General features: G+C 49.3%; 1 protein-coding gene across 1 annotated transcript in view; it reads right to left on the bottom strand.

Annotated features, from left to right (window-relative positions):
* Positions 1–519: 519 nt before the first annotated feature.
* LOC102429763 (dihydropyrimidine dehydrogenase [NADP(+)]-like) overlaps positions 520–27112 on the bottom strand; it is a 169144-nt gene continuing 142551 nt past the window's right edge. Inside the window, exons 9-10 of the mRNA XM_014446503.2 lie at positions 1277–1356; positions 520–797 (exon numbers count right to left, since the gene is read on the bottom strand). The gene's annotated coding sequence lies outside the window, so the exon portion shown is untranslated. The remainder of the gene's footprint in view (positions 798–1276; positions 1357–27112) is intronic.

Raw genomic sequence — 27112 nt, 5'->3', positions numbered from 1 at the left:
TGCGGGACACACGGGAAGAAACCGCTTCCTTCCGATACCTGTTTGATTCAACTCAACCTTTAGAAGGGCTTCTTCCACAGGCTGAGATTTTTGTCAAAACTGAAGCTCTGAACTAGGGAGAGAAATATAAACGTGACTTCCATACACTCCCTGACTGGGGATCAAACCCACGACCCAGGCAAGTGCCCCGCCGGGAACTGAACCGGCAACCTTTCGGGGTGCACGCATGATGCTCAACCCATGGACTCACTGACAGGTGAGGTCGAGGCAGGAAAAGAAGCTTTCTAAACTCTCAGAGCAAATTAGCGCCAGAGCCAGATTTAATCCAGGAAAACCTCTCACAGACGTTTCTTCCTCCGTGCCATGAACTGTACACTCAGGAGCGCATATACATCTCATGACGAGGGAGGAGGAAGGAGGAGCTTAGCCTAGCATAGAGTGATCGGCGGTACTTTAAATGTTCTGAATGTTAACACAGTCGTTTTTTATTCACAAGAAAGAAAAAAACACACACCAACGTGCTTTAAAGAGCAGTAGGTAATTATTCACACATCATCCCACCTACGCTCCGTTTTCCGACGACTGTAAGTAAACGACGCCTGCTTTCATCTGCCTGATGCCTCCTGAAAGGTCTTCCTTTAAGCCCAGATCTACCGGCAGCCCTACCATCAGTTCCCTGTGATGAAAGGGTAATAATTAAAGTGTTCTTCTTCCCTCTTCCACGGCAAGTCATTGGACCTACGGTAAACCAGCCATCAAATTTTCATTCATTATTTCCACGTGAAGGGGTTTGCCAGCTCCAAAAAAGAAAGTATACATCTTCATTTGTCAAATTTCAACGTACACCTGTTCCCGTGGCTATCCGGGCTCACCGCATTATCCTTTAAAAAAAACCCACAGCAAACTACGGCCAGGTCACACAGCTGCCCGCAGCCCGGGTGACCCGGCATCGACCCTACTTGGAACTTGTAAGTGCACAGTTAGGGGGAACAGGAGGCGAGCCCCGTCCTAGTTAAGGGCATCGAGCTGTGGTCCCGCGGCCGGCTCCCTGGTGTGGCCAGTGATCAATTTTAATCTCCTGATCAGGAATAAAAGAAGGCCGACTCCTGCTTCTGGGTTCATCTTGAAGGAGATGATAGGTTGGTCCGTGGACGGAGCAGTTTAATTTACCTGGCATTCCAGGAGAGAAGGTACCTGCCCCTTCACTCCTCCCGGTACCCTCCCTGCTCCTGGGTCCCCTGCGGACAGACACGGAAGCAGGGTGCGGGCTGCTTACCGGACGGGGGCCATGAAGCGGCCCTTTGACTTTAAAATATTGACTGTGGCCCAGGACAACTCGATGGATTTGAAAAGTCTCTGAGGAGAAAACACAGAAAGTGGGAATCGTTCTGGCATTTTTAGTTTAGGAACAATGACTGCCTCAGCCAACAGAGGTTACTCAGTAACGGAACCCGTTTCTCGATGCAAATTTTAATCAGGGAAATTATATTCCTTCTCTCTTTCTCTCTCTCTCTCTCTTCTAGAGAGGGAGGAAGGGAAAGGGAGAGAGGAATAGGAACATTAATGAGAGAGGAAAATCATGGATCGGCCGCCTCCTGCACGCCCCCTACTGGGGACCGAGCCTGTAACCCGGGCATGTGCCCCGACTAGAAATCGAACTGTGACCTCCTGGTTCCTAGGTTGATGCTCAACCACAGAGCCACGCCATCCAGGCCTGTCTCTTAAAATGAATATCAATCAGACAGTTAAAACCTGTATTGATTTTAAAAGACAGTAACATTTTAACCTTCCTGTGGGCCAGTCCTGTCCAATCCCTTGTTCCACATACACTCAATGTTCTTCAGTTTCAATGAGCTGTTCTATGAAGGTAATAAAACTATTCATTCATTTTTTTCCCGTAGGTAAGACCATGCTAAATTTAGAGGTACAATGAGAAAGAAAAAACCAGGACTGTGCTGCATTCTTAAATGGTAAAAAAAATGGTGAGTGTCAGACCTAGTCTAAATGCCGTTGTCCAAGCAGAAGCTGCCCAGAGCCAGGCGGACCAGCAGGAGGCCGAGCCCAGCCTGCCCACACGGACAGCAGGCAGGATGCAGGGACGGCGGCTGGGAGCCAGAGCCAGGGGGACAGTTCGAGAACACTCGCCCTTCAGGGGAGCTTTAGAGAACTGAAAACATGTCCGTTAGATATCTGAGAAATACGAGACTCTGATTTTTTTAAAAAATTGCTACAACTATGCTACTGTATTTGCCAACTTATATACAGAACTTTGGGAGGTCCAACTGGTGTTAACTGAGGGCAGACTGTGCACACACGTTCACAACTACAGTCCCCGAGGATCCACTCTGCCTGCTTACCTATCTGTGTGATACGTGTGCATTTTATTTATTTTTTAAAAATATGTTTTTATTGATTTCAGAGAGAGGAAGGGAGAGGGAGAGAGAGATAGAAACATCAACGATGAGAATCACTGATCAGCTGCCTCCTGCATGCCCCCTACTGGGGTCAAGCCCAAACCCAGGCATGTGCCCTGGACCGGGAATCGAACCGGTGACCTCCTGGTTCCTGGGTTGACGCTCAACCTCTGAGCCAGACCAGCTGGGCAAATGTGTGGATTTTAGAAGGATTTGTTAATAATATAGGGTGTCCCAAAATTCACGCAAGATGTGAATTTTTCGTGAGCATTAACAACAACAACAAAAAAATAAAAGCCTAATTTTACTTGGTTTATTGAATCAGATTCTAGTATCTGTTGCCCTTTGATTTCAATCCCTTCAATATGATAAGCATTACCAAGTACCAATTATGGCCCAGGAGCAGGGACAATGAAGATCAATGAAGACCACAGCTTTGCGTATGTGCCAGCAAAGCCGTGGAGGCCATTTACCCGATGTGCTATTCCATACATAACCCTATACTGTATACTTTATGAATCAATAAAAAATTTACAATTTTAAATTATAAACCTGTGTTTTCTATCAAAATTACTTCTTGCGTGAATTTTGGGACACCCTATAGATGTAGTGTAGTTTTATCAACAAGGAAGACTAGTCCCTGGCCCCTGGCACAGTCAGAACCACTCCCGGGACCAGCAGGCAGAGCTGCCCCGGGTGGAACGGGCTCTCGTCTTCCCTACTTTTCACATCTCCCACTCTCTCCCACCTTCTTGTGAGACAGAAAAACTAAGGATCCACTGACTGCCACCATCCCGGTGGTTCAAGACCCGGCAAATGAGGGAGGAGCCAACCACCACGCCAGGCAAAGTGTCAGCCAATCAGCGCGCTCACCACCAAGCCCCTCATGGCCGACCCCCCTCGGATGGGTCTGTGCCCGGGCTCTGTGGGTCACTCAGGGCGGGAATGTCGCTCCCGGGATCCGGCCACAGTAAGGGAAGGTGAGGATGAGGCCTGGAGATACTTCCTGTGCTCCCGCGGCCACAAGGTGGGGTGCAGGGGGGAGGGGAGGGCTGGGAGCATCTGAGAAATGAGGGGACAAGAACCTATTACCCCTTTCCTCTTACAAAATGCATAACAAAACCTGAGTGCGTCTGTTTTGCTTTTTAATGTATTTTTTATTGTTGAGAGTATTACAGATCTCTCCCATTTTTCCCCCTCCCCACCCCTCCAGGTCTTCCCCACCCCATTGCCCGTGTCCATGGGCTTTGCCTATAAGCATACAAGTTCTTTGGTTTATCTCTTCTCGTCCCCCCAACCCCACATGGAGGTGTGTCAGTCTGTTCCAGGCCTCCCTGCTCCGGGTCTTCCTTTGTTTTTCACTGGCTCCTTACTGCGAGTTTCTAACAAACAGAAGCAAACATTCCCAGAGCTTTATTGTCAACATGACTCCGGAGCATTTGCGTCTGATTAGGAAGAGCACGAGTGGCTCGTCTCTTATTTGGGACATAAGGCCCAATATTTAGGGCGTTCCCTCTGCCCACAGATCTGCCCTTAAACCTGCCTGGACGGGGAGTGTGTTAGGAGGAGAGAAGGTGCTAGGAGACCAACGTCGCCCTGCGTTGCATTCTGGGCCCAGCCTGTGCATGCACCGTGATCCCGTCTCGGGGGAGTTTCACTTCACGTGATAAAAGGGACAGGAAGCATCTGATCAATAAACAGAAATCAGGCGACACGTCCCTGCGAGGCTGCTCTAACGAGGATTCATCTCCGAAAGGCCGGCGCTTGCCCGATGCCGCGCTTTTCATCCCCTCGCCGTGGGTCTGAGACCCCGGCTACTGGCACCAGTGCAGAAAGAATCAGTCCTTTCCACACGCTCGCCACGCCGCTCCAGCGAAGGGGTTAATGGTGAAATAAGCCTTCACGGATGGGAAGGATTCTCCCCGTGCGGCTGGGAAACAGCTCAAGTGTTTCTCATTTAAAATTATGAAGATTTAGGAACATTATCTCGGCAGTTAATAGGCGCCTCCCTGCAAGTCTCCGGGTCTGCGAAAATTAAGGAAGGTGGCGTCCTTAATGGGGTTATAAAGCATACATCGTTTACTCGGCAGCAAATGGTATCTTTAATGTCGGCTTTAATCCTGCTTTCATTCCCGCTTTCGTGATTACATGACAAACGGCCTCCACAACCCCAGGACCAGTTCTGTGAGGGCAAGTTTGCTTCCTCTGCCCCCACCGTCCGGCCAGACCCCGAGTCAGACAAGCCTGTGCTGTATCTCCGGCTTCCTCCCCCGCATGTGAACTGCAAACACCCAGACAATCAGGGCGAGACAAAGCCACGCGTTGCTTTTCCATCAAGAGTCTTGTATCTAATTGTGACATTTTCTTATTTTTTTAAAAATGTATTTTTATTGATTTCAGAGAGGAAGGGAGAGGGAGAGAGAGAGAGAGAAACATCAATGATGAGAGAGAATCATGGGTTGTCTGCCTCCTGCACGCCTCCTACTGGGGATCGTGCTCACAACCCGGGCCTGTGCCCTTGACGGGGAATGAACTGTGACCTCCTGGTTCCTAGGTCGATGCTCAACCCCTGAACCACACTGGCCAAGACTCCATTCTTAATTTTTTGTCTGTGAATTTTTAAAGGACAAGCCCCTGCTTTCGTCTTCCTTCTCTGTCTTCTCTTCTACCGGGCACACAGTAGGTGTTCAATCAATGGCAGTCCAACGCAGGAGTGGTCCGTGCGGCTTTCACTGGTTCATTTTTTCCGTTTTTCTTAGCATCATAAAAGCAAGGCTCCCAGCATATGTGACCTGAACAAGTCATCCTTTCTTTACTATCCCAGGATCTCCATGTAATGTTAGAATAATGAGACTGAAAATTATTCTAAGGAGAAAATTCCTATTCAAAATATTCTCTCTTTGAGATAAGATAGGATGGATTATCCTTCAGAGACCAGGGGGGCAGTACGGGGCCTTGGATACTTACCTATTGTTCAGTCAATTATTCGTACTAACAATATGGATGGGCTCAAACCAAGATGTGCAAGCACAGCCACGTCATAAATCTAAGAATCACAAATATTAATAACTCTCTGCCCACATATCAGCTCCAATTACCAAGTGCTTAGATAACTGCAGGGACACAGTAAGTGGAGAGCTCGTTCATACAAAAAAGAAAAAACTACATATCCTGGGTGAGTAGTGTGTACAATACTAGACATAATCACCATCATTTTCCATGTCAGTGTTTAACGCTATGGACAAAAAGAGAGCCTAAAGAATGAGTATTCTGCTGCTGCATTAAAATTCCTCAGTTTGCTAGAGCATAGATTTGTTCTAAAATTAAGGCTATAACCCAGCCAGAACGGCTCAGTGGTTGAGCGCTGACTTATGAACCAGGAGGTCACGGTTCGATTCCCAGTCAAGGTACAGGCCTGGGGTTGTGGGCTCGATCCCCAGTGTGGGGCGTGCAGGAGGCAGCCGATCTATGATTCTTTCTCATCACTGATGTTTCTATCTCTCTCTCCCTCTCCCTTCCTCTCTGAAATCAATACAAATGTATTTTTTTAAATATATTTTATTGATTTTTTACAGAGAGGAAGGGAGAGAGATAGAGAGTTAGAAACATCGATGAGAGAGAAACATCGATCAGCTGCCTCCTGCACACCCCCTACTGGGGATGTGCCCTCAACCCAGGTACATGTCCTTGACCAGAATCGAACCTGGGACCTTTCAGTCCGCAGGCCAACACTATCCACTGAGCCAAACCGGTTTCGGCAATACAAATGTATTTTAAAAGTAAATAAAATTAAGGGTATAAAAAATTATTCTGTCTCTCCTGCCTTCCTTGCATATGTGACCCAAAGACCCAATTCCCACCTATGCAGACGGGGCTTAGGTATGAAGCCCAAGTACACGGCGCTCAGCTAACGGCCCCACACCTGCTTCACCAGAACCACGAGGTGAAGGCTCCACAGAAGTCGGCTTTGCAAACTACCCTGTGCGACCCTGGCCCCATCCATACGGAGGAAGGATTAATTACCAATAGCGTATGGACTTCAGGGGAATATATGTATTTACCAAGGTTCCAGACCAGCCACCCTGTCGTATTTGTAACGACCAGCCGGGGTCTCACTCCGAGGCCAGGGGGACTGGCTGCCTCACTGTCGCAGGGACACGCAGGACAGCGGACAGAAGCTCCGCTCGCTCGGCACTGGTGATTGCAGACCCAGGTTGAAAGGATTTCGATTTCTTACTGGTCCCTAATAGTCAGTGACAGGAAAGCCTGCCTCTTGGCTGTGGCAGACCCCCCCGCCCGCGGGCAAAGCGAGGTCCGAGATGCTGACACAGAGCAGGGAATGCATAATATTTGTGGAAGGAATGATTTCACATTCCCCACAGCGCCAAGTCTCTTGCATTTACCAGCACTTCCTCCGTGTTTGCTGAAACAAACCAACAGGAAAAAATGTTTGAAGCGCCAGTCAAAGTTGTAATTATTTTAAAATGTCAATGATACCAACATAACTTGAATGAGGAGACGATGATGAGGCATGGGGAAATGCATGCAAATACCCAGCTACTTCAAGTACTTTAAGATGATTTTCATCTCAATTTAATTTGGGAGTGAGCACTCCCAGTGCCTACATTCCCACGCGCCGTACACATGTGGTTACTCCAAGTGACGGGGAAAAACAAGCGGTGACTCCCAGGCAACGCCAGGGCTCTCCCCTACTTCCACTTCAGCCCACAGTCCCTCGACGTGACGTATCCCTTTCCCAACACCAACAGCTGACACAAGGCTAACCTGCTGTCAGTGGCAGCTGCCTGACTCGTGCATGCGAGAAGGACCCAGTCCTAGCATGTCTTCCATACGAGTTCGATGGTTGTCAAAAGGAGAGAGGAAGGGAAGAGCCTGGAGCGAGCTCAGGTCTGCTAGGGGTTCTGGGAGCCACTGTGGACACTCGCCTCAGGGCCACCAGGCCACAGTCGGGTCACTGGGGCACATGACAGGCAGCTGTCATTGTCGGAAGGCCGTGTGAGGAGGCACTGGTTCCGCTGTACATCCCGCCTCCCCACTGTCATCCCATCCTGCTGGTCCCTTACTGATGTGTGACACAGTCATATTTTTTTAAAAAAATGTTTTTATTGATTTCAGAGAGAGGAAGGGAGAGGGAGATAGGGATAGAAACATCAATGATGAGAGAGAATCACCTATCGGCTGCCTCCTGCACGCCCCCCACCGGGGATTGAGCCCACAACCCGGGTATGTGCGCCCTGAATGGGAATCGAACCCTGACCTCCTGGCTCATAGGTCAACGCTCAACCACTGAGCCACGCCGGCCGGGCGGCACAGCTGTATTTTATCAGCGACTTTCAAGTCAGCAACACTGACATCCTCGCATAACCCAATCACTCAAGTGACTCCTCAGAGACCATTTCTGATCATCACATTTACAGTGTCCCACCCGCACACCTCAAAAGGCAAACACGTCTGTACAACATTAGCAATCTTTGTCCTCAGTCGATGGATCCAGCCAAGACGAGGAATGGGTGTCAGAGATGAGGATCTAAACAGCACTCTCAAGGATGCAGGCCTTTAAAGTCTTCTCATTCACCTGAAAAATGGGGACAATTAAACTCTATCCCCCATGGCGCTGAGAATTGAATAAACGAATAGAAATAGGCCACAAAACATTATGTAAAACAAATGTAACTTTCTCACACTTAGTATTTTACGGTACTTTATCCAACGGTTTCCTGTCCGTTCTCTTTCCCATCGCCCCTCTTGCTCTTGCTTGTTTTGTGGGTTGTTTCCTGAGTTCCTTCGAGGATCTGCCTGCCTCTCCCTCGATCCCCCCACTTCGCAGCCTTCCATTCCTGCTCCCTCGCATCCTCCTGTGGGGCGCCTTCCCCTGAGCTCGGGCGTCTCCCCGGCCCTGCACCGCTGCTCCTCTGGGTCCTCTGAGCTCTGGGTCCTCCGAGCTCAAGCTGTTCCCAGGCAAGTGCTGGCTGGAGCGTTGACTTAGCAAGTCTTTCTTCTCAACGTGTAAATAATTCATTCCAGGTCACGTTTTTGCTGCAGAAACTTTTCCCGGGAAAGCACAAGCCTCTTTCCCTCCGCTGAGAAAGTGCGGTTTGGTGGTAAGAGCGGTGAGCAACTTATGAAAAAAAGATGCGCTTTCTCTCCAGGAGGAAGGCTCAGCTCCCGGGCTGGGGCCGCAGGCGGCGGCGGCTGCTCTGTGATGGGAGCGGAGAGTTACAGCGCGGTCCCTCCGCCTTGTACAGAGCCGGTCCACAGGGGGGACTGTCAGCGCCTTCAAGCGATGAGCCCGACCTCCCGGGGACACCGAGACGCCTGTCTGCATGTGTTTTGTGCTCGGTTTTCTAATAACTTAAATAACTGAAGAATTAGAAGGCCTTGGGAAAAGAAAAACACAAAACTGAGTATGCCCAGGCCTCTGAGAGCAGCTCATTGGTTCCCATTTGGCTGAAACCACCCCTGATGTGGGTTATGGGGACCCAGAAGGAGGTCCCCATCATCGCGCCTGTCACTGAGCTGCCCCAGTGATGGGACTGGGATCGGGAGTTTGGGGCATGTCCGTGGTCACTCCAAGCCCAAGGAAGTAGCAGATGCCAGGGCCAGAGGGCACGGACTGTCGTCTGACGGGCAAGCCTGCCCGCCCAGCACGCCTCGCAGCTGTGTATTTCCCCTCGTCACCCCCAGCAAAGCCTGCTTGCTGCGGGCTCTTCCACAAGCAAGATTCAGAGGGTGAGATGTGATCGTGGGCCTTGCTCCACGTATCCCAGGTCGGGAGGCAACTGGAGTGGTGGTTCCGCAAGCGGCATGTTGCAATCATAAGCGCTTATGTGAAACCAATCTGAGACATGATCTATGTTGACCATGGGCCAGAGAGCAAATGTGTAAAACAATAAATGGACCAAAAATAAACAAACAAATAAAAATACAAAGGTGCTTCTATGAAATGTTCTACTCAAAACTAAGTCAAAGGAGTTGCATGTATAAAAATATATATGAAAAAATCATTTTTCTATATTTTATTCAGGAAAAAGGACATACCACTAAAATGTAAGAAGAATGGAAAACAGAATTTTCTTGAAGCATAGTTTGCAATATTGGCTGAATATCTGCTATATGAAGATTAATAAACAGGAATCTCGAGTTGGGAGGGCCTGTAGGGGGAGCTCTCATGCCCTCACATTCACTGTCAGTTACCCCAATGGGAAGTTGTTTTTTTGACTCCACTACTCCAGCTGGAAGGAAGAGGATCTTCTCTTTGCCCGGCAACCAGTCAGCCAATGAAAAGTCACTACACTTCAAACATCCAGTTTCCTCCAATGGACTCTTTGTTTACAACAACAACCCCTCTGAGCTCCCCTTTCCTCTAGAAAAGACCATTCCTCTCCTTCGTTCTCTGACTTGCATGTGGCTCACCATTAGACCACATGCCCCAGAATGCAATTCCGTGTTGTTCCCAAGTAAACTCCTTGTGCCGGAGAAATATCTGGCTGCCTATTTGTCTGAAAGGTCAACACCCCTTTAACGTTATGAGAGTGGGGAGAGAAATTTGTGGAGAGATCTTTGTAACACAGTAGAGGAATAAAAAATTCAGAGAAACCATAACATGGAAAAGATACACAGTAAGAATATTGGAGCATTTTATGGATAACACAGTTCCAGTTCTTTTAGAAATGATTTTTAAAGACCCCATTGAAATGGAGATTTGAATTATACATAAATATAGCCACAGGGTTGGACTTCTAAAATTCCACACCGCCGCTCAACAGTAACCTAAAAGTAACGCCAAGAGCGCCTACGCCTCAGCCCGTGAAGCTCCTTCCGCTGTAAAAATAAGTCATAGAACGGGGAGCGGGATGCAAAGAGCCCGCAATGCCTCCCCCCCAGCGTCGGACGCAGGTTTTCATAAGGAAGCCGCGGTCATCAATCACTACCTCATTACCAGGCCGTCAGCTGGGCTGAGGCTGAATGTATTCTGGCTGGCTGCCATGCGGCACGTTCCATGAAACATCCTTCAGGCTCGCTCCAAGTTCGGCTGAAGTCGCACATGCCAGACATCAAAGAGGAGCATTGGTGCCATCACAGCTTAATAATGAGCGCCACGGGGTCCTGTGTTCCGGAGCCGCCTCCCACCCCCAGCAGGATTCTGCTCAAGTCAACCACCGTGCTGGCTCCTGTGAGTTTATTCACAGATAAATGCAGGTACAATAGTCAGTCGTACTTCCATAGACACACAGGTATATAGATATGTCCACGTGCTCCAAAGCTGGACATAAATGAGACTAACAGAATATATATTTTTTAAGTTTTTATTGGTTTCAGAGAGGAAGAGAGAGAAAGAGAGAGATTTCAGTGATGAGAGAGAAACATGGATCGGCTGCCTGCTGCACGCCCCACACTGGAGATCAAGCCTGCAACCCGGGCAAGTGCCCTGATCGGGAATTGAACTGTGACCTCCTGGTTCATAGGTCAAGGCTCAACCACTGAGCCACACCGACCGGGCTGCACTAAATCTCAACGAGGTTCTCAGGGAAGGGCGGTGGGCTCTCTTCCTTGCTCTCAGGCTTGAAACAATGGTTTGCGTCTGGAAGGCAGAGCGTTACAGACAGAAATCCCCCAGGTAGGATGTCCCGCTCCGCGGCCCACTGCAGGCCAGGCCCGGGGAAGGGAGGGGCACAGACGCGGGAATGTCGCCCTCTGCCTTACATTCGCTCCCCTGTCCCAGCTCAGAACCCTGTCCCGGAAGCCGTGCCTGGCACAGTGAGGCGGGCGAGCTCCAGCAGCGTGGGGACTGCTCATCACCTGGGAGGAGATGCTTCCTCATAGAAGGCCAGGCCTTTGCGTCTCAGATCTTTCTTATTGACGACAGGAGCGAAGCAGCTCAGACGGCTCAAGAATTAAGGATGAAGCCCCTAATCCCGTGTAAGGGACAACCCTCCCACCGCGAGATGATGTCCTAATGACTCAGTATACATGTTAGGGGCTGCGAGCACATACTCTTCTCCAGAGAACAGCTGCTGGGTTATGTGATTCGATGGCCGGTGTCTTAAGGCAACGGACTGTCTGCAGCCTACGGGCGAGGCAGAAAGAACAGGGACGCTGGGTGCCGGGGAGGTCTCCGCACGGGCTGATTTTGGGGTGTCGATAAAGGTTTCACATCATTTAATTTGGTCTCCCCATTTATAACACGAGACTAAGCCTGCCCATCCTCAGGATAGCTACAGTGATTTAAGAATGATTGGTGTACATAAACATTCAGTAAGTGCCCACTCCGTCCCCCTTATTGGTAATGCCATTATTGTAAAATAAATGCGTGTATTAAGTTAATAATAATATTCTATTACCTGCTGTTATCTACTGCCGTGGCTCAGACACTGAACAAAATTACTGCATGGCGCTTAATGTTAACTGCTGTTTTTGTGCGTGTACATTTGGTTGTTTCCTCCCATGCTATCTTTTTCTTACCTCTGGTATCAATTTTGGGGAAAAGAAGAAATGGCAAACACTGTGCATTTTTAAAAAATATAAATAAGAAACGGTCTCATTTTCTGAAGGTTTAAGAAAACAGTCTCCCTTTCTAGTGATCAATAAAGGGATGTGCTCTATCCAATAATTGGTGGCCTCACTGAGGCACGGCGGCGTCTCACAGACGCTCCACGAAGCTGGCCCTTGGGTTCCCGGGGTGCACGCACGTAATTCCGAGAAATTGGTAGGTAAACGGAAATACGGTTTTCACCTACAACACTGGTTCCAATGACCTCATCATTCATGTAAGAAGCCCACGGGTGGCTTAAGGTGCATTAAAAAAATATTAGATCCCAAACACAGGAATGCGTCCCAGACCACGCTTCGCACTCCACAAGCCCGTGTGGTTTCTGAGCGACACGGAGGAGGCCCACGGACACGTGAAAGCTGGTTCTCACTCCCCGCGTCCCACTGAGACGTCGGGGTCCTGAGACTGAAGACCAAGCCTCCCAGGTCGCCGGTCATCAGAGAACACAGCTACCCCGTCTGCTCGTCAACCTGGCAGCTCGTCAGCGTACTGACGAAGATGAACGAGGTCAGGTTAGGGAGTGACTGGCAGGGTGTGAAGACGATACCTTCTGTCATTGTTTTTTGTTTTTGTTTTTAAATATATTTTTATTTATTTCAGAGAGGAAGGGAGGGGGAGAGAGGGGTAGAAACATCAGTGATGAGAGAGAATCACAGATGGGCTGCCTCCTGCACTGCACGACCCCCAGGCATGTGCTCTGAACGGGAACTGAACTGGGATCTCCTGGTTCATAGGTCAACACTCAACCACTGAGCCACACCGGCCGGGCCTTTCCTTGGTTTTTAAGAAGAAATTCCCAAGCGGTACAAGGACGCTGCGCCCAGGGGCGTTTCTGCTCATGCTCGTTCCTGTTGGGAGACAGGCTTCGTGTCTAATGCAGGGTCCGGGCGTGACCCCCGGGGAGACCTGAAGGAAGTCGGGACAGAGCGGCGTTGGCAGCAGCTGCCTTCGCCGTCGGCTCCTGGCCCCTCCTGTGAGGCTCCCCACAGGGACATTTTCCCTGGAGAACAAACGGTCACGTTCACAGACAAGCCACGGGGCCGATGCAGTGGCATCAGCAAGTGCGGCTCACGCCGGGCTCTGTGCCGCCAGCGCCAGGTCTGAGCTGCTCCCCGAAACGCTCACCACGGAGCCCGGGCGTCACTCGCCCTCTCCCACTCGAAGAGGGAGCTTGGGCGGCATCCTGCTGACACTGGGGGCACTGCCGGCTGACTCGGGGATGGGACACAAGACACCTGGGACAGCCTCCTCTGTCCCCAGCCGCCCACTGGGACAACCCAAATGCTCCTTCATCCGGACACACCTCACTGGCGGGAGGTGTACCCAGCACAGGTCCTGACCTCTGACCTGTCCGCCCAGGTGCGCCAGGCCATCCGTGGAGGGGATCTGGTCAGGGTGGGTGACCAGAGGGTTAGGCTCCTGGGGCATGTCCGATCCGCACATCTGAAGGTGTCGAGGAAAGCAGGGCATGGAGATGAAGCAGAGATACAAACGAGTATCTGGCCACCAGGGAGTGAAGAAGGCTACTTCTCACCCTGACCGGTGTGGCTCCGTGGATAGAGCGTCGACCTGGGAACCGAAGGGTCCCGGGTTCGATTCCGGTCAAGGGCACATACCTCGGCTGCAGGCTCCTTCCTGGCTCAGGCCCTGGTCAGGGCACGTGCAGGAGGCAACCAATTGATGTGTTTCTCTCACATCGATGTTTCTGTTTCTCCCTCTCATCCACTCTCTCTAACAATCATGGAAAAATATCCGTGGGTGAGGATTAACCAAAAAAAGGCCACTTCTCTGCATGGCGCCTCCCGGTGTTCCTGGAGCTGAAAAGGTCTCATTTCCTGCGTTTGCTGCAAACCCCCCTTGGCCTGAGCGGACTCGGGGCTCTGTGGAGACGCCGCTGAGAACGCAGCGCAAACACTGACACTGTTGACCGATCCTCAGTGTCTACAAACGGGGGAGGATTTGAACCGGAGAGTCCCAGGCTCCTCCATCTCTAAGTGCAACAGGGAACGTGCGGTTTTAGAGACCGACCGACCGACCAAAAGGTCACGTTCAAACTCTCCCCGAGGCTTTCCCTCCTCTTCCTCCCCTCGGCGGCCGCGCTCCAGAGCTGCCCAGCTCCGCCGGGTGCACATCAGAGGGGACGCACGACACAGGGAGACGCCCACCTGTGGGCACCTGTCTCCCCAGGAAAACTGTCAGGTTCTGGGTTGGAATATGCAGGGCGCGCTCAGGGCTCACAGAGACGCTGTGCAAAGCTCCGGTAGGAAGTCTCCCTTCCTGCTCTCCCGCTGGATGGCTCCTGGATCGCTCTGTGCCATGGATTGTTCATAGAGACACGGGGACATTCACGTTGCCTGTTTCTGCACAAATGACATGTACTGTTTATACCAGCTCCTTTCATGTGATCAACCGTCTAAGAGCGATTTCCCCATCAGCAGGTGAAGACCTTCCGTGTCTTTCAGGGCTTCCTCATGTTCCAGGGTGCAAATAGAACGTATTTATTCTGTGTTTATTAGCCCGTCTCTCTTGATGGACATGTGGGTTGTTCCTGTATCTTGGCCACAGTGAGCAACCCTGCCATTCACAGGCCAGCAGACACACGCCTGCACGCGTGTAACAGTTTCCCACAAGCAGGACGGACGCTCTCACACCCGCACGGCCCCATCGACCGTCGGCCCGTCTGATGGACAAAACGGTACCTCGGGCGAGGGTTAACTTGCCTCTCTTCTAGGAGGAACAGGGTTAGCATGTTTCAGCGGCTTCAGGGTCGTCTTTCCTTCCTTTTCTGTGGCATGTGCTCCTCTCCCTCAGGGCGGGATGTGGACCGTGGATCCAAGTTTAGGGCCCAGGTCTCCCAGGGCATCAATACCAACGGAGGGCGGGGAGGGAACCACACCCAGGTACGTGCCCTGGACAGGGAGTCAAATGCCAGACCCCTCGGTGGGTGGGCCGATGCCCTAACCACGAGCAACACCAGCCAGGGCTGGGCCATCGCTTTTCATCCTCAGAGCGAGGACCCTGCACTGGGGACCGGGGAGGGTGTGACTTGCCCAGGGCGGCCGACTCGTCTTCAGGACAGAGAGACCCAAAACCAGCACCCCCTCCTTCCTCTGAATTCTCATCAGATTCCTCCTAAGGGTACCTGGATCTCCGTTTTGCTTTACACATGTTACACCTACATAATTAGGAAGGAGAACATATCTCGGCGCGTCCTTTGATGTTACGGATGTTAGGCTATATTAATATTTGACAACTTAGCCGGGAGCTCTGGGAAAACTCCTAAATCTAGGAGGCTTGTGTTTTCCGGTGTTCGCCGACAGGGTCCGTTTAACGGGGGGCGATGGTTAGTCTTTACCTAATTGGCACGGTAATTACTCGGCCCGGAGGCGTCCATGTGGGGACGATGCTCAGGCAGACGAGGAGCCCTCGGGACGAGCAGGCCACTTCCCCTCCAAAGCGGGTTGATCGGAGAGCGAGGGAAAGGGAGGGGCACGTTCCTGACCCGGAAGGCCGGCCGGTGCTGGCCAACAGGACGAGCCCAGAGATCCTTCCTGCAAATGCGACCGAATCGCCCGCAGGCTTCTTGCTCTGGATATGATGTCAGCTCTAGGGCACGTGACTTAACCATGTTTCTTTGTCTCCTCTGAATGTTTCTATGGCTGAAAACAGCAATGTGTCTCAATCCCATCACAATGCGGTTAACCCTGTGTTTCTATTTGGTAATAAAAGGGTGGGCTTCGAATTTTTGACATTTCGGTGGAGTCAAAACTTTAAAAATAATAAGACCATCGCATTGGAGCGGTCTCCGTGCCAGACAAGTACCCCCGGTTTTCATTTAAACCAGGGGTCCTCAAACTACGGCCCGCGGGCCACATGTGGCCCGCCGAAAACATTTATCCGGCCTGCTGGTTGTTTTTGCCGCCGCTGTGTGCGTAGGAATTTGTTCATAGTTTTTTTTTAAACTATAGTCCGGCCCTCCAACAGTCTGAGGGACAGTGAACTGGCCCCCTGTTTAAAAAGTTTGAGGAGCCCTGGTTTAAACGGTAGTGAAGACTCAGTAAATCATTCCAGTGATGAGGAAAGTCATGAGGAAAAGCCCCTATTTGTAGGCCATGGCCACGCCCAGAGGAGAGAAAGCGAGGGACAGGGGAGAGGGTGAGGGACTGTGACAGGCAGAGATCCGTGTTCCCGAGAGGAGCAGAATGAGCATCATTCTCGGTATTATTATTACTAACGCCTCCTGCACGACCCCCCCCCCGCCCCCGCTACCTAGCATCTCTCCCAGCTCAGCCAGCGGGACCCTCCCTGTCCCCCACTCAGGACAGACCCCCCGGAGTGCCACCTCACAGCCGCTTTATCACGCACATCGCCTCTCACAATGTTTCACTGTGGGGTCTGTGATGTTGTCACTATCTGCCCCCGCCCAGCCCGGAGGTCCAGAGCAGGGCTGGGTCGCACCCAGAAGGTTGAGGAGGACATGAGCACAGTCGCCACGAGCACCATTTCTGTCACCAGCCTTGTCATTTCCTCAGTCACTCCACTCAGCAACACGTTCCGTAAGGATGTAGTTTCTGCTCAGTCCTCAGGCTGCCGTCGTCCCAAGGGACACCCCGGTGCAGCTTCTCGCCCACTAAGAATTACGCATGCAGTGACCGAGTTCCATAATAGCTCTTAAAAGCACATTTTCTCTCATCGAGTGTAGCTAGCTTGTGGTGGTGACGGTTATTATTTTTTAAATCCAGTTGATCTGAGGCGTAGGCTCCTCAGAGTTTCCACACCCAACTTCGCGAAGATGCCTTTCGGGATGAGTTACATGAACACCGCATCTCACACCCCACAGGGGGAGGACTCAGCGCGTGCCGCTCCCACCGTGCTGTTTATGTTCACATTGTTTTCCGTTAGGCTTAACCCACTCTGACTTATTATCTGGTTACTAAAACTTGAAAGAATTTTAAGTCTTACATTATTTTTTAATTGATTTCAGAGAGGAAGGGAAAGGGAGAGAGAGGTAGAAACATCAATGATGAGAGGGAATCTTGGATCGGCTGCCTCCTGCACCCCCTACACTGGGGATGGAGCCCGCAACCCGGGCATGTACCCTGACTGGGAGTTGAACCCTGACCTCCTGGTTCATGGATCAACACTCAACCAGTGTAGCTGAGCTACACTGGCCAGGCTTAAGTCTTACTTTCTGAAAATAATCACTTAGCATATGTGAAATATAAGGTAACTACATTTATAGAACAAGCATGATTTTTCCCTGCGCAAGAGTGAATGATTCAAGGTGTATGCACACAAGAGCTCCATGCAGAAGTTCACACAGCACCGTTTCCATCCTTGCATTCTACTATTCATCCTACAACTAAACATCGTTCAATCATAAAACGACAGATTATGCAAATGTCTAGCCATCACAGGGGCGGTGAAAACCCTCCACTCTGAGTATCTGATGAGCGTTCGATGAAGACCTCAGGTCGTCAAACCTGGTCTCTGTTTGGGGACTGTTGTTTTAAGTGCCCACAATGTATTCATCTTCAGCCATAAAACACATGCGCAACTTGAAGAGTCGTAGATGATGCGAAATGTGAACATCGAGGGGCTGTCACACCCCATTGAGTGTCACCCTCATTGACGCCGCGGGTGATGGATGCCAGAACCCCAGCCGAGGCGACTGCACGAACCAGCGAAGTGATTTGTATTCCGAGGGGCATGAGGCCCCGTGACAAAGTGTACTTGAGCGAAAATGCCGGCGCGTGACACCTCCTTTGCAAGTAATGTGTTTTCATTCCTCACATGTTGATCTCATTTATTTTATTCGGGCGCGCACACTTACATCCGCAAGATACCAGGAGCCTCCGGTACCTGGGAAACCATAAATCACTCCTCGCAGATGCGCTCCCTGCCGCGGGCCGCCGCTCGTTAATCAACCGCTATCAGGCCCCATCAAGGCCTCGCCGTAAACGGGGAGGCGCCTCCCTCTGAGATCAGACGCTCACTCACTGCTGAGTCCCCGGCCCCACGCAACTCGCTTCTCGGGTTTTCAAACGTGACACCTCCTACGGCGGCGTGGACTTGACAGCGAAACCTTTCAATGGACGCGGCATATTTTCTGAATTCCACATTGCTCTGTCCCGAGCTAAATCAAGCTGGATACCTAAGCATGGCTAATGCATGCAGTCATAACATCCATGTGACACTAGATCCATGAAAATAATACATGTGCGGGGTAAGCTGTGTTCCTACCAACAGATTTAACTCACCACACTTCTAGAACACAGAAGCAGAAACATATTTTCCATAATTTTAGCTGAAGCCATTTCCTTTACTTCAGAAGACAATGCAGGGCAATTTGTCTGTCTACAGTGGTTTTTAAGCCCACAGAAAGGAATGGGGACACATTTAGAGACAAATGTGAAATCGTTACCCGTTTTTTCCTCTTCTCTAAGGAAATGGATGAGAGAAAATGGATCAACTTGTAAAACAAGATAGATGATCGTATGGATCATGAGCCACCAGAGACGCCCCATAACATTCTTAGGACTGAAAGCAAATACACCGGGTGTAAACTGCATCTTTTACCTCCTTAAAATCGCCCGGCGATACCGGTAAACACCTGTAGCGGCCAACACCGAATTCCAGCACCCACTGACCCGTCGCTTGTCAAAAACACTAGTGTGAGGCCATCGTTTCAGAATCTCATCTCACAAGGAATTCCTGCAGCGGAGAGCACCATGCAATTAAGCAGAAGGAAAATGCTTATGCAGATTCATCATGAATGAGTCTGTAGGGGTGAGTCATAAACCCTCTTCCGCGAAGGTGTGGCTCAAAAAGCTGTCCCTGCTCACCGGGCCCCTCCCCAGGACATTTATAGCAAAAACGATGTGAGTCTGGGTAGCACCATGTGCCCGTGGAGAGCTGAGGATCCCCAGGGACTGAGGAAAGCCGTGGGGAAAGTATGTCACTGATTTCACAGGTGACATCACGTGTCTCAGCAAACCCGACCAAGGAGCACCGTGACCCTCCTGAGGGAGCACCGGGGACTGAGGCCGCACCTTGATGACATCAGCCCGAAATTCCATGCCTCTCGGCCTCTGGGATAAACCCGAACTCCAGGACCCTTCACCTCCCGTGTGACCTGCCGCCCCTTATCACTCCCGACCCTCTCACCCATCGGCAAGCATCTCAGGGCCACCCCACACCGTGTCAGTCCTGGATCTCAACTTCACCCTGGTTCCTACACGTGTCCGTGTCATGGGACCCACCTTCCTGCCCATCACGGCCTCGGTTCGCCTTCTCTAACGGAGCCCGCCCTCGAGAGAAAGGCCCAGCCCTCCAGCCGGTCATTATACCGTCTCTGTCCGCCCTCTGCGCTTGGGCAGTGACTGTCCCCTCCCTCACAGCTGACACGCTGCTCCGGGGGGAGAGCCTAAAATGATCATTAACCTCCAGTGACCAGCAGGGTGCCCGGGCCAACAATCGTTGCTAAAAATACTACAAGTAATTGAATAAAATGATGGAAATGGGTAAAAGTTAACTTTAGCAGTCAGGCTTCCAATTTCTTAGACGGACCCAGGTATTTTCCTGTCCTTACATTTCCTGCCCCCACCCCCCTCACACACACTTTTTCTCTATCAGTCCTATCTCTTCTCCTTCACCTCCACCCCCACAGTGACCCACAGTATGGCGCTAAAAGCTGTAGGGGGTGAGGTGGTCCTCTTTCCAGTCAACCTGTGTGATAGCATCAATGATATATTCCATTAGAAAGACATCTGTCAGGTAGCTAACGGGGACTATCGGAGGCTCGCTGGAGTGCGGAGCCTGGACCCTCTAGGTAGATTGGGCAGCGCACATCACGGTCACGGGCCTCCTTGGTCCGGGGCGGGGTTCAGGGGGTGAGGTCTGCGCGGGCCAAGCTCGACAGCCGCCTGCTCCAGCAAAGGGCCACGGCTGTCTCCTCTCCTAGCCTCTTTCCTCTTCGGAGCGTCTGACATTTGAAAACACCCGTTGCTTTTATTTCAGTGGCAATTCAGGACAGGACTGAAGGCTCGGCTTGCATCCGCCTGACATTTTCAGACGGAAGTCTCACTGGACTCATTAAAAGAATACGAATTTCCGTGTCTTGATTTGTGTGACTACTCGGGTACTTTTCTAGTTTCCTTTCAAAAGGCTGACTAGAACGAGGACACGTATTTGTAGGTGTGACTTTTCCTTCTTGGGTCTACTTTCTGGGCATGAACTTGAGCTTGATATCGAATTCGGTGGTAATTGGTGAAGCCTGTTGCATCACCGTATCCCTGAGCACCTTCCCTGCTCCATGAGCACAGCTGTGAGCCAGACACAGGGCCGACAACACGGGGCACCGCTGTCTGTCGGTCCTCGCTGACCCGACGTTCTGGAGAGGATTACAATTTGTATTTTCACGTGAAATTTCCAAATGCGGACATAGGCCGTCCTGCCCATGAGTTGCCTCACCCCATGACTTTGGAAGTTGTCCATATTCTATCGAGGCAAATGCCCGATGAGCCCAAATCATTTCTTTGCCAGTGTCGGGGCTCCTGCCAAAGACGTGACATCACATCCTGTGGCCACCACTGAGGAAGCAGCTGGTTTCAATGCTCACCCGCTGCATGTCAGTGACCAGCACCCGTCCTGCTGGGGCCACAGACACACCCGATCAAAGATGGCTTCCTGACAAAGCAGCAAGGGTGTCGGAAAAGTCCGTCCACACGGCATTTTTCTCTTCCTAGTGGGCCCGGGAAGCTGGTAAGATAACCTTGATGGTACATCCCAATTAGAAACCTATGTATCGTGTAGCCAATGGGGACTGCTGAAGGCTCGCTGCGTCCTAAATTCTTCTCAGATGGTCCGTGTACATCACCATTCTCCGGGTTGTCTAACTACAAAAACTGGCTCAGTACAACGATCCCTGAATAACTGTTACAACACATACAGCGATGCTTTCGAGTTTCACACGAAAACTCAGAAACGTTTAAGGCGGGCTAATTATTGAAATACACCTATAGGACCACACCTAAGAAATTACTTAGCCGCTTGCTCCCGCTCCTAAGATTCTACTCGTTTTATTCTACAGAGAGAGCCTGCAGTTTGCATCAAATAAACCACAAAGATGAGACTCAGAAAACATCTTGGCTGGTTATCCCAGAATCCAATTCCTGTTAATGCTCTATTAAGCATTTCAATTAGTTATGTTTACTTTTAGTTTTATAAATTAATCTCCTCTACATATCTAAATATATATTTCCTAATGAGCTTTAATATTCAAGGAGATAAATGTGAGAAAAATGTTTTCGAACCAATTATAGGAATAATCTTATGTAACTTGCAAATGCTGAACGAAATATATCCTTCAATAATGCTGATGCTGGGGTAATATAGCTGAACGTGGCTGAAAATAATCACTGGGGCTGTTATGATAATGTTAGGTTTTATCCTATGTACATAGAGGGTAATACACCATTAACGACCCGAAGCGATAGGAATTTAGAAGTACAAGACCGTGTAATGGTAATAGCTATTTATTAAGTGGTCACTTATTTCCTGATGTTCTCATTAAGATGTGTGATTTTAAACCGTAAGGAAAAAGACCGAAGCGTTTAGACTAAATATAGATTATTTTACTCGGCCTTTGCCCAAGTTCAAGCTCTAATCATTTCTTCCCTGCTTATTCTCCACAAGTCCGGTGTCTTACTCTGAGATTCATCTTCTATCCAGAGAGACTATGGTGCCTAAAACCTTCCCATTGGTTCTCAGATGCCCTCCATTAACAGCCTGCGTTCCCTAGCCTGGTAAGCAGGCCCTCCGTGATCCGCTTTTTGCCTAACTCTCCATCCAGCCCCAAAACCGGCAATCAAGATATCCATCACCCCAGGAACCCTACACTTAGGCTGTGTCATGCTGTTCCCCGAAATCCTGCTCCCTGGCGTCCTCCACCCGGAATCACCCCTTCCCTGCAACTCCCCTTTCCCACTGACTCCTCATTATCCTTTTGACTCAAACTCCCTTTCCCCAACCCAGTAAACACCCTGACCGCGAATTCACCAGGGTCATGGGTGACCTTGGGCATCCCCGACGTGCCCCGCGGAACCCGGGACCCCTCAGTGACCACACGCACGGCCCCGCTGTGTGGTCCTCACGCGGCTGCACCCAGTGAGGTCCCGCGTGCAGCTGCCTGTCAGCAGCGCGTCCCTCGGCTGCCGAGGGCAGTCGTCCATGGAGCGATGCCGCCGGAATTTGCGTCACCCATGCTCCTGCTGATGGACGTGTGTGGTTTTCCGTTGGTTTGTTTCCAGTTTGGGGCCGAATGCACTTTCTGGTGGGGTTCTTTGTGGACAGGTTTTGGTTTCTCTCGGATAAATATCAGGGAGTGGCCTCCGTGCCTCAGGGTAGGAGTAAGTCACTGCATGAAACCTGGCTACCTGTTTTCCATGGCGCGCACTCCGACCAGCAGGTACTGCAAGCCGGGCGCCGCCTCCCCTTGCCAACCTCGGGCACCCGTGGTCTCTTTAACGCCAGTCATGCCCACAGGCTGACAGGGTTCCCCTTCGTGGTGCTCATTTGCATTTCCCTAATGACTGATGATGCTGACCTCCTGCCATGCGCGCACTGGCTATTCCTGTGTACGCATGTATCGGTGCAAACTTCTAAAACCGGCTGTTTATCTTCGATACTGTAAAGAATGCCTTGCATATTCTGAAGACAGACACATACCTTTGTCAGGTATATGTATACACACACAGAGTGGGCAGAAGTCAGTCTACAGCTGTGAGTACAGGAACCGCAGGACTCATCCGGGCAGGATTAATTACTGTATTATTTTCCCGAAGAACCGTAAACCTGCTTTCGCCCCCTGTAGATTGTGACCATGTTCTCCCAATCCTGCCATTTCATTCGAGGAGTTTTCATTTTGACCGAGGACAGCTTACCTGTCAAACCTTAACTTTATTTCATTTCTTTCGTTTCCTATGTAAAATGATTTTTTTTATTAACCTAATGATCACAAATATTTCTTGTAAGGAAAATCCTTAATTTGATGAGATTATACTAACCACCGCTGTGCCTGGGCACAGGGCACTGCACTGAATTCACTTAATCATCAGAGTGACCCCCTGAAAGGCAAATTATCGTCTCCTTAACAGACAAGAAAACCGAACAGCGCGTGGGTAAATCGCATCCAGGCACACAGCTAGTCAGACACACAGTGGGATTACACCCAGGCCTGTCCAACCCAGAGCTTCCAGCTCCCAACTTCACTGTCTCCATAATTTTACATGCAAGGGATGGTTAGGCTGGGAATTTTTAAGATCACTGGGAATTAGAAAGATCTGGAAAGTTTTTAAAACATATATATTTTTAGTGATTTCAGAGAGGAAGGAAGAGGAGGAGAGAGAGAGAAACATCAACGATGAGAGAGACTCATGGACCGACTGCCTCCTGCACGCCTCCTACTGGAGACCAAGCCCACAACCCAGGCATGTGCCCTGAATGGGAATCAAACTGCGACCTCCTGGTGCATAGGTCAAGGCTCAGCCACGGAGCCATGCCAACTGGGCAAGATCTAGGTTTTTATTTCTTGTACAGAACACTTGTAGAATGACTATATAGTTCTGATATAATTAGGAGATTTGGAGAAAGATTCCAGTGATAATTTGACACTTCAGAACACAGTGTGTGCTTTGGCGGGCGGGTGGGTGGGATCAGCTGCACATAGCCAGCGATGGCCCTTCTCCGGTTATCTGTTTCTCTGGATAATTATAGTTTAGAAAGATCAATCCATAATGAGAAGTATTTTCCACACCATGTCGATGGAACTGTTGTTCCTCAACATATGGCTAATTAAGTCGCTGGCAGAAGTCAGAACTTTTCTCCTAAACTATCGCCTACAGCCTTAGCTCAAAATGAATCCCCTCATTCCTCAAATGAGCAAATACGACTTCTCTCAACTTGCCGTTTTTCCCATCATGCCATGCTTCGGAGCTGACCCAGACTGTGTAAAGTGAACCACAGGCACGTCGGGGAAGACCTGGGCTTGCGAACGAACGCCAAGCCAGGCTGCCCCTCACGGAATTTCTCACGCACGAATTTTGTTCTTGAGTCTCTTTTGTCTTATTTGCCTCCATTTCTCCCGTTCCCGTCGCACCATCCATAATGTTGTATGTTCATATGGTGATCCAATTTTCACAGGAGCCCAGACTACAAAGCTACAGCAACATAACATGATATGCTCAGAGATGAATTCACCTTCAATTTTCAATGTATAAAACGCCTGCCTTTCCCCTCATAGTAACAGTCTCAAACAGCAGGAGGCTGCTTCTATCACTATGCTTCGGCGGAATGCGGGCTGTTGCTAAGGACTACAAATTGCTAAAATGCTACTGTTCCGAGATTTCTGCAAATGATATGTTTGTCATAATAATTTACTAACGGGGTTATTCAATGACCTGATAGAATTAACTCCTTTTCAAAGCAATTAATTACAACCTGAGTATAACTCATAGCTGGAGGAACTGGCTCAAACCAGCTTTGTGTTGGTTTTACTTTTATATGCTTAAAGGGGTAATAATTTTGCAGGGCTCCTAGGATATCCATTTAACAAACAGTCACTGGCGTCCCTGTGAGAAGTTCAAGAGATATTACTGTTGTTTTAATTACAAATAAGCAGTAAAGCCAACACTCAGGAAAGGAATCATACTTCTTCTTCCCTCTGCTCCACAAAATGCATTATTTCATTCATTTTTCTTCCACCATTGATGTTTCTCTCTCTCTTCCTCTGTCTCTAAAATCAATTTAAAAACCATCTTCTGGGATGAAGAGTTTTTTAAAAAATAAGAAAAAAAAATCAAAAACTCTAATCACTATCTACAATGTTTTTCTTATTCAGTATTTAGCTGCATACATCTCTCATTCATGTCTCCCTAATCCTTTGTCAATGGTCTTTAACTTTGCCACATAACAAACATCTTGTCTTTTATATTGAAATTATATATATATATATATATATATATACACATACACATATATACACACACACTAGAGGCCTGGTGCACAAAAATTTGTGCACTGGCGGGTGTCCCTCAGCCTGACCTGTGCCCTCTCACAGTCTGGGACCCCTCGGGAGATAACCACCTGCTGGCTTAGGCCCGCTCCCTGGGTCACAGATGGCAGGCCCGGATTGCGGCGGGCAGGCGGCGGATTGCACTGCCCCGCCCCGCCTGCAGTATGCAAATTTAATGGCCATCTTTGTTGGGTTAATTTGCATACTCTTCTGATTGGCTGATGGGCATGGCGAAGGTATGGTCAATTAGCATCTTTGTCTTTTATTAGTGTGTGTGTGTGTGTGTGTATGTGTGTGTGTATATATATATGCATAATAATTTAAGGATATGGTTCAGAAGAATGCCGTTTACTTCCCTGAGCATGGGGAGTAAGAGAACTATGGTGTGAAGGGCTCTCTCCTAGCTCCTGGCTGAATTAATAGGTCCCAACTGTTACAATTTATGCGGAAGACTTGGGAGAGGAAGAGGGAGAACAATAAATTAGAAGCAAAAGTTACAAAGATTTTACAGATCAAGTCCTAGCCTAGAAGCAGAAAAGGTTTTTGTTCTGTGTCTATGTTGTTGTTTTTTCTTAACTGATCAGAAACTGATGAGAACATATAAAACTAAGCATTAATCACAATTTCTAAGACACACCTTAGAACTGCCAATCACTGTATAGAAAACCAATTTCAGAGCTTGATTCATTCCTTCTGTGTTTTTAATTCATAGGTGTGTTTTTGTTTTTCTTTAATTGTGATATCAAGTCTGTGCTTATTGACTGAGGATTAGAAAGATAAAACATTACACCTGAGAAAATAAACAAAAATCACAGGTCTGCCTATGTTAGCTATGTCTTCAAATATTCACATAGGCATGGCCTCATGAAGGCACACAGTTTTGGATACACCTTTCAGAGAAGTGCCGAATTACTGAGAGAAAGCAGAGTGATTCTGGGCAACAGAGACAACCCTCAGAGGGACCAGGGTTACTGACTGACCTGGTTAGCACTGCCTCCGACTCTAATGAAACTATTTAGGAAGCAGTATCAGCTCGGTGAACCTGAAATCCAACATGGGGACTCAGAGGTCTTCATGGTGGATTTACCTATACATCTTCATGATTTGGGCTCAAAGAATCAGGTCCATTAATTTAGGTGCTTTCAAAGAGACACAACACAGCCAAGCCCGGCCAATGTGGCTCAGTGGTTGAGCGTCAACCTACACACCAGGAGGTCACTGTTTGATTCCTGGTCCGAGCACATGCCCGGGCTTGTGGGCTTGATCCCCAGTAGGGGGTGTGCAGGAGGCAGCTGATCAATGATTCTCTCTCATCACTGATGTTTTTCTCTCTCTCTCCCTTCCTCTCTGAAATCAATAAAAATATATTAATAAGTAAATAAATAAATAGACAGCCGATATTTCCTTAGATTCTCTCTTTCTTCCCCCTTCCTGTGCCTCTAAAGGTGACCAGTCCCCCTCACCTGACTCTGCTGATGAAGATGCAGGTTCTAGAGATATGCTGATAAGATGAAAGAAGAATTGCCCTCCATCTAGCCTGTCTGCTTGGGGGCCGTGCTGGGGCTCATTACTGATGATTTAATGAACTCTCAGCTGGAATTCTATTTCTCTCCGTTCTGATGTCTTGGAAGCCATCTCACAATTACACCCAAGTACTTCCAAGTGACAGTAGATTAGACAATATTACACATTTTTTAAAAGTAGATTGGCAAAATATTCGTACCCTCCTTTTTCCCCCCTTGGTTAACATTAAGTCAGGTTTATTATTTTAAAATGATCTATTCGGAATTGTGCATAATCCCTCAACAGCCTTAGTTTCTATCTGTAGACAGAAGTAAAAAGGATGGCCTAAAGTCCTTATTCCACCTTCTTCTTAGCAAGTACACAGCATAGCTGGTTGTGTACGATTTAGAAACTCCTGATGAAGAAGCTAATTAAGAACAACGTTTATAGGGAAGAATTATGGCTCCAAGAAGACACCAGAGATTTAAAGAAAGGCCACACTGTAGCACATTTAATGCCATAAGCTCTCAATGGGCTTTCTTAATTGTAATT

The sequence above is a fragment of the Myotis lucifugus genome, unplaced genomic scaffold (assembly GCF_000147115.1).
Source record: "Myotis lucifugus unplaced genomic scaffold, Myoluc2.0 scaffold_544, whole genome shotgun sequence".
In the NCBI taxonomy this organism is placed as follows: Eukaryota; Metazoa; Chordata; class Mammalia; order Chiroptera; family Vespertilionidae; genus Myotis; species Myotis lucifugus.
Note: the sequence above shows the minus strand (reverse complement) of the source record. Positions and strands in the feature narration are given on the sequence as shown.